Here is a 19,443-nt window from a genome sequence, read left to right on the forward strand (position 1 = left end):
AATTTTTACTCTACATCCTACCCTCCCAGAAGCAGCTCAACACTTTGAACAGATTCATGAAAGCAAAAATGGGCATTAAGAAAGGTAAAATGTTGTGCAGCAGTTCGATTCATCAAGGCTAGCAAGATGAAGGGCCATTTCCACCATGGCTGCTTGATTTAAAGAAAAATGTAAGGCTGTAAATGCCACAGAGATGAATGTCTTTCTGTTGTAACTATGAAAAGCAAATATGGGCTGTACAAACGTCATCAAAGTCTCAGAAGCTTTACCAAATGGATCTCTAAACCTCTTGCCACCAGGAACAAAGGACTTCATCCATTTTCTAGCCATGTTGCCAGATACCCCTATTTTGAGGTAGCCCAGAGAGTACCCCTCTATCTATGTTGCTTTGAAAGGCTACACAGCCCAAGACTACAGGATCATAGTCACTATGGTGAACTTTTCACCTGCCTGGGTTTGGCAAGACCCACAGCTAGTCACTCCGCACGAGCTAAGCACGGGGCAATGTGTCCCAAGGTCAGCATAGCAAAGACTGAATGGGACGCCCTCACCCCTCTCTCTTACAAGAGGAGGTGGTAGCTGGCAAGCAGACTCCATTTCAAAAGATGAATTAATCAGGAAAGGAATCCTCCCTTCCATGGGAGATAACAGTGAAGCACTCCGCAAGAGGCTCACAGATAAGCAGTGCATTTCCTAACCTGTTCTAAATTAACAACTTTGTTGGCAAAGACTCAGGGAAATGAGCACATCAAAATTGGAGATGTGTAATCTATATACCTGAGAGGCATCCTGTTCTTTAGACAGTCAGTCCAGCAGCTCTATTCAGCATGCCCAACATATCTACTTAACTTTACCCATGCCTCTGTTGGGCAACTTACACTCAAATGCCACACAGCAAAGAACTTCTTTGTTGTGCATGGAATCTGCCACTGTCAAGGTGGGTAGAATGGTTTGGAAAGTGCCTCAGGGCAGATTTCAAGGTATATATACCTCTAGCCAAAGCACATAGCCTCAGAATCCTTCATCCATCATCTCAGAATCCTGGGTCCAGCGCCAGTTTGGATTACCCTAACCCAGGCACTCAAACAGGTGAGTGGCAGCCTCTCACTCCCAGCTTCTTCCCTGCTTTCCGCCACTCATCTACTGCTGAGGAGACCAGCCAATGTGCAACGAACGCACCAACGTAACCAGGGAAGGATAAACTAACCTCTTGCTCTCCTAAGCCTCTTTGCCTCCATCTATTTTCAGCCTTCCCACCTTCAAGCACTTTCCATAGCAAGCCTTAAGCCAGGCTCTGGTCAAGTACCAATGGAGCCATAATTGGAACTTCAGACTAAATTACTGCTAGCCATATTGTTGCCTGGAATACCAGTTAAGATTTATTGCCTTGCTTAACTGAACATTTGCATTCTGTACCCCTATATACCCTTAATAAAACTGTTGGACTGTATTTCTGCCTCCTCACCTTTTCCAAGCCACCAAACCTGCTCAGATTTGATGCAGGAACCAAACTGCTCCCTCTAGCCAAGCTAACTTGGAGCATCCAGCAAGCGTTCTGGGCCATTTCTGATAACAGCCACTTCCAAATGCACATTTTTCAAGCAGACTGTAAGTTTCCACATCCTCCTGTGTAGAGGGTTCCAGACAGCCTCAAAATTAGTGGTGTGCATGGGACTGGCACCTGCCGGTACAAAGGTAGGGGGATAGCTTGAAGGACCAGGGAGGGTGCTCTTACCCCCACCCCCACCGCACATTTCCCCCACCAGTTCTGTGTCTGCGGGGCAGCAGCATACATCCTTGCCGCCCTGGGGTACGCCAGACTGGAAGTACCCAGAAGTGCTCAGTGCGCATGCACACAGCATGCTCTTGAGCCAGCACATCACTATGTGTGCACACTCACTGAGCACTTCTGGTTACTTCCAGTCCAATGTACACCTGGGCAGCAAGGAGGTACGCTGCCATCCCCACGGGACCGTTTTCAGACACAGCGCTGGTGGGGGAAATGTGGACGGTGTTGGGGGGGGCACCCTCCCTGGTCCCTAAAGCTACCCCCCACTACCTTCAAACTGGTTTAGAGGTCTGTGAAAGGGCCTCTGAATCGGTTCGTGCACAGCCCTACTCAAAATTATGGCTACTGTGGGAGAGCTATTCCACTGTCTGGTCCTTTTGCAGACTGCCCCAAGGAACTGCTGCCTCCAGCTCTCCAAGGGAGTCACAGAGCTCTTCTCCTAGCAGCTCTCCTCCTAGACTGGCACCTCATCACTGGCTAGCTCTGGTTTATATAACCCTTGACAGGTGGGAACTCAGGCCGCTATCTCATGTGAGTTGCCCCCAATCCTGTGATGATTCACTGTCTTAAAGCGATGGCTCGCTGGTATCCTGTGGGGGCCAGGCAGACTCTCCCTGGCTGGGGCAAGCAGCCACTGGCCTTGGGAGCCACAGTGGGAGGGTAGGTTCCTGAGTGCCAGAACACTCTCTTGCAGCAGCCTGTGGCCCATTGGGGGATCCCCAACACAGACAATGAAATGCAAACTGCTAACATTTTTTAATGTACCGGAATAAGATAAATGAGTAAATTAAAAGAACGATGTAGCATTATTTTCTAGAGCAATATTGCTCACTGGATAGAGTATTCAAGAAATATGTATTTATTTTATTTATTTATTGTTAAATTTATATACTGCCTTTCATTAAAAAAAAATCCGAAGGCAGTTTACAAAAGTTTACAAAAGCATAATAAAAATGACAGTCAAAAGTATTAAGCTAAAAATAGGAAAACAAATCTGATTTAAAAATATATAAAATACAAACATAAATACTGTACATGGATAAAAACACACAGGAGCAGCAATAAAACAATCATGTTTTAAACAGCAAAGCACCAACTGCACCAGGAAGGAAAAAAAATCTTAAAAATACTGCAGTGTTTGCAGGAATATGTCCAATATCTTGTGAAGCAGGTTTTCTGCAGTGAGTGCAACATTTGTCAAATGAGAGCATAAAGTGCTTCCTAGGTCTTACAGTTTAACAATGAAACATGAACTCCTGGTCTGAAATGCACTCCTAGTTTTTTCACTCAAGCATTCCTTTCTATCCCTCCTTCATGTAATCAACGCCAAGTTTATTTATTATTAGCATTAAGATTGGGTAATCTGACATAGAGAACATCTTGTAACAGAAGATAGGATGAAGTTGGGGAGGGGGGCTTTAATTTCAAAACTCTGAGCCAGGGGTTGGAATTGCAGCTGTGGGTGATATGAGTTGTAGATCAACAAAAGCCAGAACACCAAGATTGCCTAACTGTGATGGTTATGTAATAGATTGTATGACTTTTAAATAGTAGTTGTAAAGTGGGTAAATTGTATAGAAGTTTGGTAATTATTTTGTAGTGTAAAGTTTGTTTGATTGACAGCTGCAGTGGAGAGACCCTTGCTGGTAGAAAAGGAAAATCTCACTTAGAATGCTGGGGGAAGACTGATGACAGTTGAGGAGAGGGGCAGTTTAAATCAGCTGATGGTTGGAGCAGGAAAGGAGAGATTAAGAAAAGGAATATGGAGCTGAAAGCTTGTTTGGGACCTTATTTCTTGAACTGATGGGATTTCTCTGATAGTGAGAGGGTGAAAGATACCAGATTTTTGTTCAAGGAGAGCTCTGAGGGAATGATCAGAGGAAAAGAGGGGTGGGGGGATAAAAGGACAAACTAGGCACCATTCATACAAGAATACTGAGGGAGAAGGAAGAAAAGGACTGATTCTTAAGGTATGTGTAACCAGAGTTAACAAAACCATTATGAGGATAGCATCTGTCAAAATGAATATTTTACCAAAGATGAGCTTTTATTTCAAATGATTCCTATTAAAATTTAGGATAAGACACTGAATATGTGGCTGAGGAATATAAATCCTTTTATCTGGGCCAATAAAAAACAAAGAATTAAGTTCAGGATCATGCAAGATGTAAAAGATTAGGGAGGATTGGCTGTTCCTAACTTGAAATTATATCATCAAGCCAGTTGCTTGACATGGATTTTGGACTGGATCAGAGAACCATATGGCTTGCAGAAGGCTATGGAAGGGTTTGACCTTCCAGAAGGGTTACATTTTATTTGTTTGTGTGTGTGTTTGTTTGTTTGTTTGTTGTTAGATTTATATATCACCTTTCATTAAAAACAATCACAAGGCAGTTTAGAAAAGTTAAAACATGTAATAAAAATGAATTAAAATGATTTAGATAAAAATATAAAAACAATCTATTAAAATATAAAATATACAAATACAAAAATGATAGCGAATGGCCACTGGGAGAGCATTCCAAAGCCTGGGGGCAAAAACAGAGAAGGCCCTGTCCTGAGTGCACGACAACCTAGCCTTCCTCATTGTCTGCACCCAGAGCAGAGCCCCCTCAGATGATCTCATCAAGCGGGCAGAAACCCTTGGGATCAGGAAATATTGATATCTGATTCTGAGTTTTTTGGAAATCTGAGCAGTGGCAGCAGAAGAATTGCTTGGCACAGGGCGAATTTTCCTCTCACTACTCCTGCTCTGAACAGTAGCACAAGTCAAGGTGTGCTTTGATTTTATTGAAATCAAACGTTATGAATTCAAATGTGTGTTTGTTTTCAGTCTGAAAAATTTACAATATAGCTGAAACTTCAGCCTGTAGATTCAAAAATGAAATTGAAGTAATACAAATTGAAACTTGCACATACACTTAAGACTGAGAATTCTAAAGCATTGTTCTTGGCACTGCAGTAACCTCTTCTGGCCATTAGAGGCATGAGAAGTTATGTTAAGAGGTCTCTCTTGGTCAATTAGAGTTAGTTAAAATTGTTCTGTTGTTGAAGCCTGTTTGGGTATATTGTTCTATGTTCTATTGTTCTTAATAAATCTTTATTTTTTGTTGTTGTTTTAAACTCAGACGACTGTCTCCAGATAATCTCTTGGGCTAAACTTCTTTTCCACCAGAGCATACTCTGCTGCGTGAGAATTGTAATGTTCCTCCTCACACCCCTCAACAAAGACTACTTAGAAGTCACATCACTGGCCTTGGAATCCATTCACTGACATCACAGAGGTTGGCAACTGGCTGCAGTTACTGAAGGAAAGAAACCGCACATGGACCACTCTGCACATGGACAAAGGCACAGGTTTCTTACATATATCAAGGCTGAGCATGGAGATTCCAAATTAAGCCCCAAGTGCCATAGATTAAATTAAATGTTGTTGTGGCAAGATGCCCAATAGGGTTATTTTTCACCTACACCCATACTAAGAAAAATGAATCTTATATGGCATGACCAATATACTTGTTCCTTTGTTATTCGCTCAGCCTCTCTCTTTTTATCATGTTATTTTTCATTTCAACATTTTCCCCATGTATAGTACTACCATGCTTTGTCTTGAGTCCAGTTTGATCCTAGTATTCTTCTCACAAGTTACAGCCTGCAGATTGGGGGTGGGGGGGAATTACTGCACAGCATTAGGTCCTAAATTAAACTGCCTGCTGAATCAGGTGTAAGATGCAGTAGAAAGGAGGCCAGCTAATTGCAGGAGCTCTATTCTGGCTGTTGTGATCAATACTACTAGGACCTGAGTGCATTAGAAATAGATAGTATGCCCTAGACAGCCCCACCTCACTGTCACATAGGTCAGATTCCTAGACAGCTAAAGTTCTTGGGCCTCTTGGCAGCGACTTAATGTTCAAGGCTATAAATGAGCTAAGGCTTAAACGATCATGACAAATGCTACCTACCTTTGCAGGAGATGGTTTAAGTCGACTCATAAATAGCTTCAAAGAGAGGCTGTCTACTTCCTGCAGCAGCAGCTCTGAACGCATTTTGATGGGAGTGCGGTTGTTGCCATCCTAAAATGTAGCATTTCCAAGGTTTTCAAAGGATGTTACCACTCTAAAAAGAAATGCTTAAACTTCAACTGCACCACGTGATGTAAGCATATAACCAGAAGGCAAATGAACAGGCTCCTAAATGTAATTAATGTTTACAGTTGTTTAAGGAAGCTGAAGCAAACATTCGCAACCAATTGCAAAAGAATTCACATAAGCCGCACAGCATAGCATTGGGCAAATGCTAGTCCAAAAATAATTCAAAAGGAAATGAGTGAAGAACAATGTATTGCTTTCAGAATCTAAATGAATGTGAAGTTAATTAGACTGCATGTTTTAAATTCAAAACAGTATTTTAGAAAAACCCTGAATTTTAATTCAAACCTATAAAGAGAGATGTACTTGAGCTGAATGTAAAGCTGGCTTCAGATGAACATTATCATTCAACAATGGGGGAAGGGGTGTACAGAGGAGGCCTATACACCACCAGGAATCTATCTATCTATCTATCTATCTATCTATCTGGGAGGCCAATACAGCCTCCCCAACACTATTGGTATTGGGTTGGCATTGATCCAAATTTTTTACTGATAATATTTATTGCAAATTGGCTTGGAGAGAAGGTCCTCCAACTAGCTCCAGACCTGCAGCCCCCAAATTGGGGGGGTGGGGGAGAAACACCCCAGGAAGTACCCACTGGGTCAGCAGTTGCTTCCTGGGGGCGTTCCTTTGGCTCCTTATCCCCTGATTTTGGAGCTGCAGTGCTTAAAAACTAGGTTGGGAGCAGTTTTTGAGCACTGCTGAAACCTGGACTTTAAAGACTGCACCCCTAAAATTGGAGGGTGAGGCCAATATAACCTCCCAGGAAGCACGGACTGAGCCAGTGGGTTATCTCTGGGAATTTACCTTGCCCCCTCTTCCAAATTTTGGGAGTGAAGTCCTTAAAATCTAAGTCTGCAACCAGCTTGGAGAGACTTTCCAATAGAACAGCTGGGATTTTAGCTGGGATTCTGACTATCAGGGCTCCCTGCTGTCATATGAGAAATCCTTCCAAAAATGCCCAATAGGGGGTGTATCAGTCCAAAATTCCTATCAGACTTATAGGATTGCACAGTCCTAAAGCATAGTATTGCGAACTGTGCATAACATTTCACAACAATTCTATGTTCCTAATACATTTAAGAAAGTATTAAACATTCTTACATTTATGAATGCATTTAAATACATTTAAGATGCAAACCTCAACCCAGAAAAGCAGCCCATACTTACATTTGTGGCAAGGAATGCCATTCATAAACATAAAATCTTGCCAAGGCCACCTTGTCATTTGTATGACATCCCCCACCCATGTATTAGTTGCTTGGGATGCGAATGAGCTTGTTTGGTGCCCCCTCTGGGATGAAAGGCACATAAAATCTGTGTACCAACATCATGTGGAGTCTGCAGGGAACAGGGCCACAGCCCCACATGGCCTTTGGGAGAGCAGGCACTGCCAGCACAAAAACAATGGGTTCTTTGCCCTTAAAAAGCATCTCCTTACCTGCTTTTGAAGGGAACTTCTCCCCGCCCCACCAGCGGGTGCACAAAAAGCTTGTGCACATCCCTATTAGTTGCTCACACTAATGCTCCTTCACCGTCAACCAACATGTATTCTATCTCTCCATTATATAGTACAATATTTCCCTTTCCCGTATGCCACCAAGTAGAGCCAGTTCAGATAAAATAGCAGAGCATAGCACAGCCTGTGCAAAGTGAGGAAGGAAACTGCTGCAGCTGATCAGATGTGCCAGATGTGACCAGATGTGCTTGTTGCACATGCAGCCTGTTGGATGTCCATGAGCTGCACAGTACTTGAACGGGCCCTATACAAACATTAAGTCTACCATGCAGAAACCCACATTGAACAGTTGTTTCCCAGATTTTATGCAGTTCATGACCACCCAATTAGAATGCAATCTGTAGGTGCTGTGCAAATGTTGCATCCAATGCATAATGAACCTAACATTAATGCCACAGCAGCCGATATTTATGGTAATATCAGAAGTTTGCCTTGAGCACAGCCTGCGATTTTGCACACCACTAAAAATCTAAGTGGGTTGATCAGCAGCATGAGAAATTACGATCTGTGTCCATAATAAACTGCTGACATCTGGTTCACCAAGAGCATTTTTTGAGCTTCACAAAAAACAAGCAGTTTTCAGCAAGCTTACTATAAGCACAAAAGTAATATAAGTAGGTATGCTGTTTCTTGCAGCTTGTAAAATTATCTGAAGAGCTACATTGACTTTATATGTTCTATATATAAACAGAAATCATCTCCAGCAGTAGATTCCTCATAGATGAAATTATAATTACACCACATATTCCCAGTTTCTGTGTTCCTGTTTATCCTATGTCCTCTTCATTTAAAGGACAACACACATAATTATTGATATTTAAAATAAAGTAAGCAAGCAAAGCCATTAGTCCGTCATTTCTGAGCTTCTAAAATGCTTTAATGGATTTAGATTAAGATGAAAAAAGTTACTTGACAAGGTCCAGGGAGTAATACATCTTAGAAGGAAGAAATTCAAAGGCATAATTTCCTTTTGACCTCAGTGATGAACAAAGTAAAGATACAGACTTGATGCTACAATGATCTGTAGCCTTAGTATGCAGACCAAGATTTGGCTATAAGATGCACATCGCTATTAGTTGCTTACACTACATTTTGTTTTATACATGGTATTATGCAAAAAAAAATTATATATATATATATTTTCAAGAAAAGTTCCCAAAGTGGTGTACATAGGGAAATAAAAAATAAAGGTGGATGCCTGTCCCCAAAGGGGTCACAATCTAAAAAGAAATATAAGCGACACCAGTGTGCACAAAACAGGACTGCCCGATTCTGTTCGAAACCTGTCAAACCAAACTGGGCCATTTTGTGCAGGCCATTTTGGAGGCCATGTGCATACCCAATGAGCCATGCAGAAGTATGGCCGTACATGCATGATAGCCTCCAAAATGACCACTGCAAAAGAAGGCAGGCCCAGAACAGGCCAAAGACCTCCCAAACTGGGTGATTTAAACATAACATACATACATAACAAACATAACATACATACATAACATAACATACATACATAACATAAACATAACATACATACATAACAAACATAAACAGAGGCCAGCACAGGGAAGGGGTACATCTGGAGACCCCCTGTGGCCACAGCAGCACCCCCCAGAGGGGGTGACTAAATTAAAAAATATATTTAAACTTAGAAACCCCCACCAACAGACCAGGGGGTTCGGTTCAATATCTAACTGAATCAAGGGGGGAGGGGTTCGGTCCGATAATGAACCATCAAACCAAACCGGTTCAATACTGAACAGGCAGCAGCCACGGGAGGGTTGCTGCACTGGGGTTGGATAGGGCCAAACAAGAACATAAATGTAATGAACTAACAATATACTGTAGTAATAGGCTTAGGGTATACTGAAAACCATATTGACCATGACGACCAGAGTTTTTGGAAACTGTATTTATTTCAAAATGCAGATGCTAACTAGGACTAAACAGTGGGAACATTTGCCAGTGCTTAACAAACTTAACTGACTTCCACTCGATTTTCAAGCACAATTCAAGGCGCTGGTATAGCTTAGGTTAAGTCCCTGAAAGAATAACTAACCCCTTATCTATGTTCCTGTATCACCTTTGGAGGCTCTGCTCTAGGTGGACCATGGAGCCCTATGGGTGAGTCAGCTGTGCACAATTCAGAGTGGAACCATTCACAGTGCCATTCAGCTGACAGTCAAGAAAGACCAAGTTGTGAGGCTGGAGGGGGAGAGGGTAGAAGCATCCTACCCAAGTCTCCCTTTTCTTTCCTCCCTTATCAGATATTTGATGCTAGAGTATTCACTTGTTCTGGGTAAATCCTTCCCTCCAATTTCCTTTCCATTTAACATCGGACCGTGACAGGTTCCTGCTAACACCCCCTACCTGATAGCAGCTAACCAGCCCTATCAGCACCGTGAGGAAACTATGAGAGCAATTGCACAGAGACAGCCTTTCACAGCTCAACATTCTTTGAACGCAGCCAATGTCTGAAATCACCTTTTAATGGAAAAAATAAAGCTCTTAAGCCCACTTGTTCAGAGAAGACACCATATATACACACACACAAAAACACACTACAAGCTGTACAGGCATGCAGGAAAAATGTGTTAAGGCTCTTTCATAAAATAATTCTGTTTTGATCTGGGAGCTGCCAACCCTGTAATAATTTAACAGGGCACTGCGGCATCCTTATTAGATTACTGTTCTGTTGTAGGCAAGTTAGTTGTCTTTTTTTTTTTTAAGGAAGAAAACAAAATATAGATCAAACCAGCACTCACTGTTATTGATTTTGGTGATTTACTTTTTCAAGTTGTCACTGTGCTTCTTAAATTGCTAGATTATCTGAAATTAATCTGGCAACTTTTAACAAGTACAAGTCCTAATCTTGCTCAGTGCCAGACACTGAGGGTTAAAAGTTGTGAGTGTTTAACTCAAAAGTTATTTCAAAATTTGTTTTAGGCACTCAGACTTCAGACTCGTTTATCAACATGAACAGAGAAAATTTAAAAAGCAATAGACTTAGCCTCTCTCATGCAGTCAAGACCACATCGATCACTTAAGCATACATAGCCCAGGTGACAATGTCTTGTGAGGATACAGCCCCAGATCCTTCATAATATTTTATACAGCCACACAAACAGCAGTACATTTTGGAAAATGCCAATATAAATTGTAAATGACTTTGGTGGGTTCTATTCCACTCCAAACAGTTTGGAGCGTTTAGTAGAAATCGCATATACACCCAGATTTTTCAATTATTTCAAAAATCACATATACATACAGATTTTTCCATTATTTTCAGTAATTTTTAGAATTATTTTATATAAATGGTTACAATATACTAGATTGTTGTATAAAATACACACAAAATACACATATTTAATCACACAAGGCTTTTTCCAAAAATGATAGAGAGAACAATATGCACAGCTGAGTGCTTTGTGAGAATCCAAGATCACTTGGAATTTCAGACCATGTGCACCTTTATTCCTATGACTAGATCTGTAGAATAAATGTCTAAAATATGGGTGTGTTCTTGGGCAAATGATATGGACACATGGCTGGGCAATGTTACCCACCAAATGTCAGGAGACAGAGGCACACTTTCATACATAAATCAATTGTGAAAGATAGTAAAGCAGTCAGTGCCAGCTCAAGGGGTTGTCGTGCTTTTGGATAAATTTGCTCTGGAGACCCCCCACCCCACCCGTTTTTATATAGTTAAAAACCATAAATTTTATGTGGTGTTATTGTTTACTTGGTCAGTGAATTTAATAAAATATAGTAACTTCCAGGCATCAGGCTCTGTGTAGCAGGAGTCACTTGCAGAATCTTTTTCCCTCAGTCTACCTGAACTCACTCATAAGAACAGCCCTGCTGGATCAGGCCGAAGGCCTATCTAGTCCAGCATCCTGTTTTTCACATTGGCCCACCAGATGCCTCTTAGAAGCCCACAGGCAAGAGATGAGGGCATGTCCTCTCTCCTGCTGTTGCTCCCCTGTATCTGGTATTCAGAGGCATCCTGCCTCTGAGACTGGAGGTGGTCTATAGCCAGCAGACTAGTAGCCATTCACAGGGGTGTGCCTAGGTAATTTTGGAGTCTGGACTTAGTCTTTGGAGGCCCCCCTCCCATGCAAATTAAGCATCATCATTCTTGGCCAGACAACCACATCACCCAGGACAGATTAAAGAGGATTTGGGGGTCCCCAGGGGCTGTGGAGGCACTGGACTCCGGAAGTACAGGAGTAAGAGCACCTCTGGCGATTGATAGACCTATCCTACATGAATTTGTCTAAATCCTTCTTAAAGCCATGCAAGCTAGGATCACCACATCCCGTTGCAGAGAATTCCACAGATTAATCATGCACTTTGTAAAAAAGTGCTTCCTTTTGTTGGGTCCTAAATTTCCTGGCCCTCAGTTTCATGGGATGACCCCTGGTTCTAGTGTTGTAAGAGAGAGAGAGAATTTCTCTGTCCACTCTTCTCCATGCATAATTTCATACACCTCTATCATGTCATGGAGAGGAGAGCTGGTCTTGTGGAAGCAAGCATGACTTGTCCCCTTAGCTAAGCAGGGTCTGCCCTGGTTGCATCTGAATGGGAGACTTGATGTGTGAGCACTGCAAGATCTTCCCCTCAGGGGATGAAGCCACTCTGGGAAGAGCAGAAGGTTTCAAGTTCCCTCCCTGGCTTCTCCAAGATAGGGCTGAGAGAGATTCCTGCCTGCAACCTTGGAGAAGCCGCTGCCAGTCTGTGAAGACAATACTGAGCTAGATGGACCAATGGTCTGACTCAGTATATGGCAGCTTCCTATGTTCCTATGTCTCCCCTCAGTAGTCTGTTTTCTAAACAAAAATGCCCCAGATGCTGTAGCCTTGCCTCACAAGGAATGTTCTCCAGGCCCCTAATCATCTTGGTTGCACTCTTATGCACCTTTTCCAGTTCTATAGTAACTCTGTGAGATAAACCTATGATGCAAAAAATGGAGGACCAATCTAGACTGTTGGTGCTGATTTGCCTGCCTGTCATGACTTCCCACAAAGATCCCTGGGAATCTTTGTGGGAAGAATTCCCCTTTAGAGGTGCCTCCTACAAACCCTAGGCCAGGCTCACTATTAACAGAAATTCTCTAGGTGGTGATCTGTCTGCATGGTGCTGCCACAGCTGTGGAGTGATTTCTTCCCAGGGAGATCAGCTTGTACCCCTTGTCCAAGAGGACACGGACAACAATATAGTGGGCAAAAGGGCCACAGCTTTATTGGACAACTATCAGCAGATTAGCAGACTGGGTAGGGGCAAGCCACCACCACCACCCCAGACAGTGCGGGGGCCTAGCAACGACCGAGTTTGGACTTCACCATCCTCCCCCATGCCTTGCTTGGGTGACACACCCTGGCTCCAGAAGCAGCAGGTGCAAACCTGCTCCCTCCCTTTCATAGCCAACCCCCGAAGGGGGCCTGGATCCTTCTAGGTCTTCACACAACCCGTGCTGTGCAGCCCAAGGATTTGTGAAGTCCTGATCAGGTTTCCTGGCAAATCGTCCTTCCTGGGTCGCACAAACCACAAGGGACCGATCGACCAATCACCAATTTTAACTTTCCAAGGTTGCTCACTGATGTTCCATCCCGTATACTTACCACCTATCCCGCACTGTCCCTGCCAAGCCATGACCAGACTAGCTAACCATCGATGCTAGGATAGCAGAATGGAGTAGGTGAAAAAAACCAACAGGGCCAATGCGTTGGGAGCCAAAAATTCCTACTCGGCCCCCCAAAGGGCAACCAGCCTCTAGACCCACTCTGTTCCTAGGGAAGGGAGGGTGGGGGAATCAAACAGCAAACAGAGTTTGGGGCAGGGATCCGCAGGAGCGGCTGCCTTAGCCCCGCCCCCTAGAAGCTGAGGCCCAATCAGAGGCTTCATGAGGCCGCATGCTAGGGGGCTGGGACAAATCGCCCTCCCCTCAGCATGAGGCCAGGGGAGGGGGCATTCTTTCCCCTCCTTGAGATGGATGGGAAAGACAGTTTTGCTTCAGAAGGCTGTTAGTTCTGTAGAATCCTCTCACTGGGCAGGTTTGTTTTCTTATTGCAGGGTTCCAAATTCTGTTTTTATTTTTTTTAAGCCACTTTGATATTCCTAACATAAAGGTGGAGTATAAATGCATTTGATAAATCCATAAAATGAACCAATTTGGTGGCAGAGAAGAATTTTTTAAAAGTGACGTGTCCTAAACATACAAGCAAATATTACAGCAAGTCTGCCCATAAGGAGTCCTTTCAGCTAAAAGGTGCCAAGGCAGTGCGTTTCCTAAAGACAGAAATGAAGACACAAGAGGAGCAATGTTCCCCCTGAGGTGTGCATGTGGGCGCACACTCACATGTTTTTTGATGTCTGCTCAGTGAATTTTAGACTCCGGTTTAATCAAGAAGGCCCCACACTGAGTGCATGAGTCTGCACACTGCCTTGATACTGCTGCCCAGAACAAAACTCATTCTGCACACAGATGGGGGGGGGGAATAGAGAACACTGAAAAGGAGGTCTGGGTGCAATCAGGGGCCAGTCTAGCAGCCAACTATATGCTGGCTGGTCTTGGGAATTGAGGATTTTTGCGGCCTCACCTTTTGGAGAGAAGCAGAAGGGAGAGCTCCACCATGCCAGGAGTGTGAGCTGCCCAGAGACACTGGACTGGGTGCCCTGGGACAGAGAAGCCTGACCTGGAGCAACCTGGGTTCTTCTGAATCATCTGCTGAGTCAGTGTGGAGGCTTGTCATCCCTGCCGCCTGGCAGTGCAGTGTGTAAGGGAAGATGTGAGTGCCTGTGCTGAGGGTGAAGTGAGGGGCCCAGCAGTGATCCTGGCTAGGGTTGGGTGGGGGGGAGGTCTCGCTGTAGGCAGCATCCACCCTCTCAGAGCCCAGGATGCTCAGCTCGGCATGTGGCGCACCCCTACCACCTCTTTTTCCCCCGTGGGAAGGAAATCCCTGCCTCCCTGCCTGCCAACCCACCTGACCACCTGCCATGGCACAAGCCAAGTCAGGCAGGAAATAGCTGCAGGTCAGAGGCAGCAGCAGCTCGGATCATTTTTTCTGCCCCTTCCAGTTGCACTCTCAAGCAACAGCCACTCAGTCTAGTCTTGTTGCACCTCCCCACCACGCAGCGCGGCGACTCCTCAGGTGCTGAAAACCACCCCCACCTACCTACCTCCTTTGATTCAGGCGTGGTGCAGCCAGCGAAGCGTGCAAGACCCCCACTTCTTCTTGGCCATCTCCCTCAGCTCACCCAGTGTTTCACTTTCCTATATAATCTTTTTTATTCTTCAGTAAACATGTTTGAAATGCACAGATTAGGCCAGCAGCAAGCCAAACTGTCTGAGGTCATCTGCTCCTCCTTTGCGCCTTCTCCAGCTGGCTCTGACACGATGACACATGCATGTGTCAGCTCGCACTGAGCAGGCAAGGTGCCTGCTCTGGCCAGACTGGGGAGCGACTCAGGATGCTCCACCTGCTCCTCCTTCTCTCACTCACCCCTGACCAGGTCCACCAAGCAAGTGGAGCTGCTCACTACAGCTGATGTGGAGGCAAGATGACATGGGGCACAGTCAGGAGCATGATGGCCCATGCAGGCACCCCTAAACGACTACACCCTTAGCCGGTGCCATTTTGGCCTATGGCTTAAGGCAGACCTGAAACCAGATGTGTGCTCGCTCCAATGAAGGCTTGGTGCCACACCCTCTTATGGTGCTGACCATGGATGAATGTCTGACAGGATGCGGCACCCAGGCAACATTGCAGCCAACATAGAATCACTTTACCATATTTCATGGGAGTATGCACGGCTTCGCCTCTAGACTTTTGGCAGAATAATTAACAACACCTGAGTATGAAAAGCAGCCCTATCTTTGTGTCCTATGTATTTCATTGTTAGATGTAAATCACAATTATACTTTGTTGAAATACTATCTAACAAGATAGAAGACAGGCAAAATCCAAGCCATCTACACCTGTGTAAACAGGTCTTCTATTCCTGTAGCAGTTAAAAATCATAAAGAATATGGGGAGAGGCAATGCAAACCAACTGCATATGCACTTTTGAGCAGCAGTCAGCTGCAGTGCAGAAATGTTTGCAGTCAAGGTAGATTACATTGCTCTGAAGAAGAAAATTGTCATCAATGAACCAAGATCGATATACCATTCTCCATGTCCTCCAGAATGTTAATCACTGTTTAGCCGACTGCCCACAGAATCACAATACTCAGGTGTAGTTTTTCACTGTGATACTGGTACAGTTGCAAAGACTATACTTAAGAAGTAATGTTTATTACTTCTTAACATTAGTGCCATAGAAGTTCATACTTCTCAAAGTACTGCATTAGTGAAGTTCTCAGAACACAAGTTGTCCAATCTAGCAAACTGATACACACTATCTCAAAATAGTTTATAGGTAGTTGCTATAAAAATAAAATCACTAAATATTTAAGATTACTTGCCATCACAAATCAAACACACATGTGAAAGCACAAGTCACCTTGCCATCTTTAGTGTGGTACCTTCATTTTGCAACAGAAGTTTACTGCTGAAATGGAGACTTCACATACAACACATCATGCACCTTTAATATGGAACAAAACTATGTTTGCATATCCCTATGTGCTACAAATTTAGGAGTTTCCCCATCTGTGATCTCATAAATTTGCTGTTTATGAAGAACAAAGAGGTGAGGTGTCCAGCACTTTTATCCATGACCCTAAAAACCTCCGGTGGTCACTATGAGACATTGCAGCTGAGAGCTGATGCTGCCAGGGTCTAGCTCCGTAACTTGCACCTATAAGTCATTCAATACATTTACTCACTAAACAATATAGTATGTAAAATAATCATCTGGGTTTCCTGTAACCACACAATGCTTTCATAAAAGAAATGGGGATACATTCAGCATTCTTTTCAGAACACTCTCTGTGTTTGTTCTTTACCATGAACCCTCCCACCTACTAGGATCATCTGGGGAGATCAGGTTACAGCTACCACCAGCTCGCTTGATGGCTACTCAGGATGGGGCCTTTTCTGCAGCTGCCCCAAGGCTCTGGAATGCACTCCCTGTCAACATTTTTAAAACTCTCTGTTTTTAAAAAGACCCTTAAGATGCACCTGTTTTTGCAGGCTTTTAATTAAGTTTAATGGCTTTTTAATCATAAAATTATTTTAATCATTTTATCCTCCTTTACATTTGTGGTATTTTAACTTGTATTTAAGTATACCACCTAGAGATGCAAATGTCAGGTGGTATTGAAATGTGATGAATAAATCCACATTTCATTTCCATTTTAGCTTTACTAAATTGTTAAGCGGAACAAGCTGATGCGTAGGAATAAGAAAACAGCAGCTGTTGTATTTTCCTGCATGTCTTGAGAGCTGTTCGGGGTGGTTGTTTTGGTGATGTGGCAAATCCCAAACCCGGCATTGTGGGCTCCTGTCATGACCTTTTTAACATAGGAGGCTGCCTTTTACTTATTGGGTTCAATATTAACTGACTGGCAGTGACTGAGCAGGGTTTCAGAGATGCCTCTTTCCACCCAGCCCAACCTGGAAGGGATGCTAGGGAGATGCTACATATGATAACAACATTTTCCACCACCAAGCAATGGGCTTGTTCCATCCCTAGAAATTGAAACAATCGGCACATCATTTTCAACAACATAGTAGGCATACATTAAAAGTAGACATTTTGCATTTATATGTCATCTGAACATACTGTATTATTGTTCAGAAGTGAGACAAATATCTCTAGCAGCACTTCAAAAGCTTGATACATGGACCTGGAAATCTTAAGAATTGAACAATGCAAGCTGTTCAAAATATAACCTGCCTGACATTTCTCTGTTAGGTATACTGACTCTACATTTAAAAAATTATCTTCACCCATGAAAAAGAGAGAGCACGCTTTTCCAGACAGGTATGAAAACCCTGAAATCCAGCTTGCAGCATACAAATGATTGTGCCAATGACCAACCCAGCTGCAAGCAGATCCAGAAAACAAGACACTTGGCTAATTTATATGGCTGTTGTTGTTCCTGAAGTCAGAGCAAGTCAGCTTCCAGTGATTTTGGAGGGATACTGGCATCATACCTTTAAAACCCTGCAGGATGTTTTGTGCTGGTTCTTACCTTTAAAACCCTTCAAGGCTTAGCACCTGTTTACCTTCAGGACTGCTTCTTCTGGCCAGTCCTGTCCTGTCCAGTGAGATCTTTCCAGGTTGCCCTTCATTCGGTCCCTGGTCTTAGAGAGGTACATGGTACTATGGCCCATGGAAGGGCTTTTTCTGTTGCTGCCCCCCCTACTCTGGAACTCTCCCCCCACCCCAGATTCAGTCTGCCTTCTCCCTTTCAGCCTTTAAAACCTTATTGAAGACATTTCTTTTCCACCAGGTATTTGTCCTTTAATTTAAAAAAATAAATAAATCAGATGCTATTCTTATTTGTTGGTTGAACCAAATCATGGAAAATTATAATCTGGAAACATCAGAACATTCACAGCTTTGTTTTGACTTCAGCATGTACAAAATGCGGGGGTGGGGGGGACTTTGAGGTAAGCTGTAGGTGTAGCTGTCTTGGGCCAGCTGTTCTTTAAGCCAAGATAGTCACCACAAAGATAAAAGTTCAGAGTGTCATGGCCATTGGAGAATAAATGCACTTAAGTTAGATTTGATCTCCCCACCCCAATCCGACATACACATTTCAACATTAGGACTAATTCCTGCATAACCTTTTTTTCCCCTTCCAGAGAAGAATGCCTGTAGAGGAATGTGCATTAACAAATACATCTATGTGCAAAATCTATATGGAGTTTGCTCTCTGTTATAGCAATTTTTAATGTGAATTCCTGCTTTGGTATTTCTCTGTAGAGGAAAAATGTTTATTTGCATAAATGTTTAGTTGCATTGTAGCTGACCTACAGAGGAATGCAAATAAACCCAAAACAAAAAATAATAGCTATTGCTGTGTTGGTAGCAGGAAAACAGGGAGGCTAAAATACAATTGCTCTTTATTGTTACAACTCAAGGTCTGCAAAAGCTCCTCCTAACAGCTGCAGCTCCAAAAATCTGCATGAGCTGCAGAGGTACAAAAAGTGTTAACTAAAAACACAGCACCCTGGCATACATAACAGCTGCCATTCCTTACTTCAGTGAGGATATATAATATTTCATTGTTTTCACATCTCCATTACATAGATGGAAACTCCTCCATAGGAGTTGGTTTATTATTTGTTTATTCATTTATCGTATTTCAATACTGCCTGACATATGCATCCCTAGGTGGTGTACATAAGTTAAAATACAATATAAAAGCAGGATAAAATGAATAATACAATTATGATATAAAATCAATTAAAATTAATTTAAAGCCTGAGAAAACAGGTGCAACTTAAGGATCTTTTTAAAAATAGTCAGAGATGGAGAAACTCTGATTTTAACAGAAAGTGCATTCCATAGCCCCAAGGCAGCCACAGAAAAGACCCAGTCTCAAATAGACATCAAATGAGCTGAAGGTAGCCATAACCGGACCTCCCCAGATGATCTGGGGGAGAGGTACTTGTGAAAGGGAAACTTAAGTATGTAGTACACCGCTCTGGGCTCCTTGGAGAAAGAGCGGGATATAAATGCAAAATCATCATCATCATCATCATCATCAACCCCCAGTGAGGCACAACCTTGGCGTGGTTGTGGGGCTTGCGTGCTCTGAGGAAGGTGAGAGCTATGCCAGAGGTCCAACCATACTGGACAGGTCTCACCAGAGGAGCCAGACAAAGAGTGCCTCTCCCATCAACAATATGGTGAGACGTAACTTTAATAAATCTATACCGGATTGGTCGTCACCCGGGTCAACAAGGACCGTGCCAGGTGCTGTAGTACCTGGACATCTGGTGGCAAGTGGGCAACAGGACTCAGGATCTTCAGTTGAGCAACCAGGGCTGGAGACTGCAAGGTTACTGCCAGAAACGTCGCTTAACCGGAAA

At 43.3% G+C, this 19,443-nt stretch overlaps 1 protein-coding gene and 1 long non-coding RNA gene across 2 annotated transcripts in view; one reads left to right on the forward strand and one right to left on the reverse strand.

Moving 5' to 3' along the window:
• The window catches only part of DPP10 (dipeptidyl peptidase like 10), a 992,794-nt gene that overhangs the window by 951,735 nt on the left and 21,616 nt on the right, over positions 1-19,443 (reverse strand). The gene's annotated exons all lie outside the window — the stretch shown is intronic.
• LOC128326773 (uncharacterized) lies at positions 3,471-5,327 on the forward strand. Its single transcript, XR_008308263.1, has 2 exons — positions 3,471-3,759; positions 4,918-5,327. It is a non-coding gene; the product is annotated as an uncharacterized LOC128326773 (long non-coding RNA).

Source organism: Hemicordylus capensis, chromosome 1, assembly GCF_027244095.1.
Source record: "Hemicordylus capensis ecotype Gifberg chromosome 1, rHemCap1.1.pri, whole genome shotgun sequence".
NCBI classification, from domain to species: Eukaryota; Metazoa; Chordata; class Lepidosauria; order Squamata; family Cordylidae; genus Hemicordylus; species Hemicordylus capensis.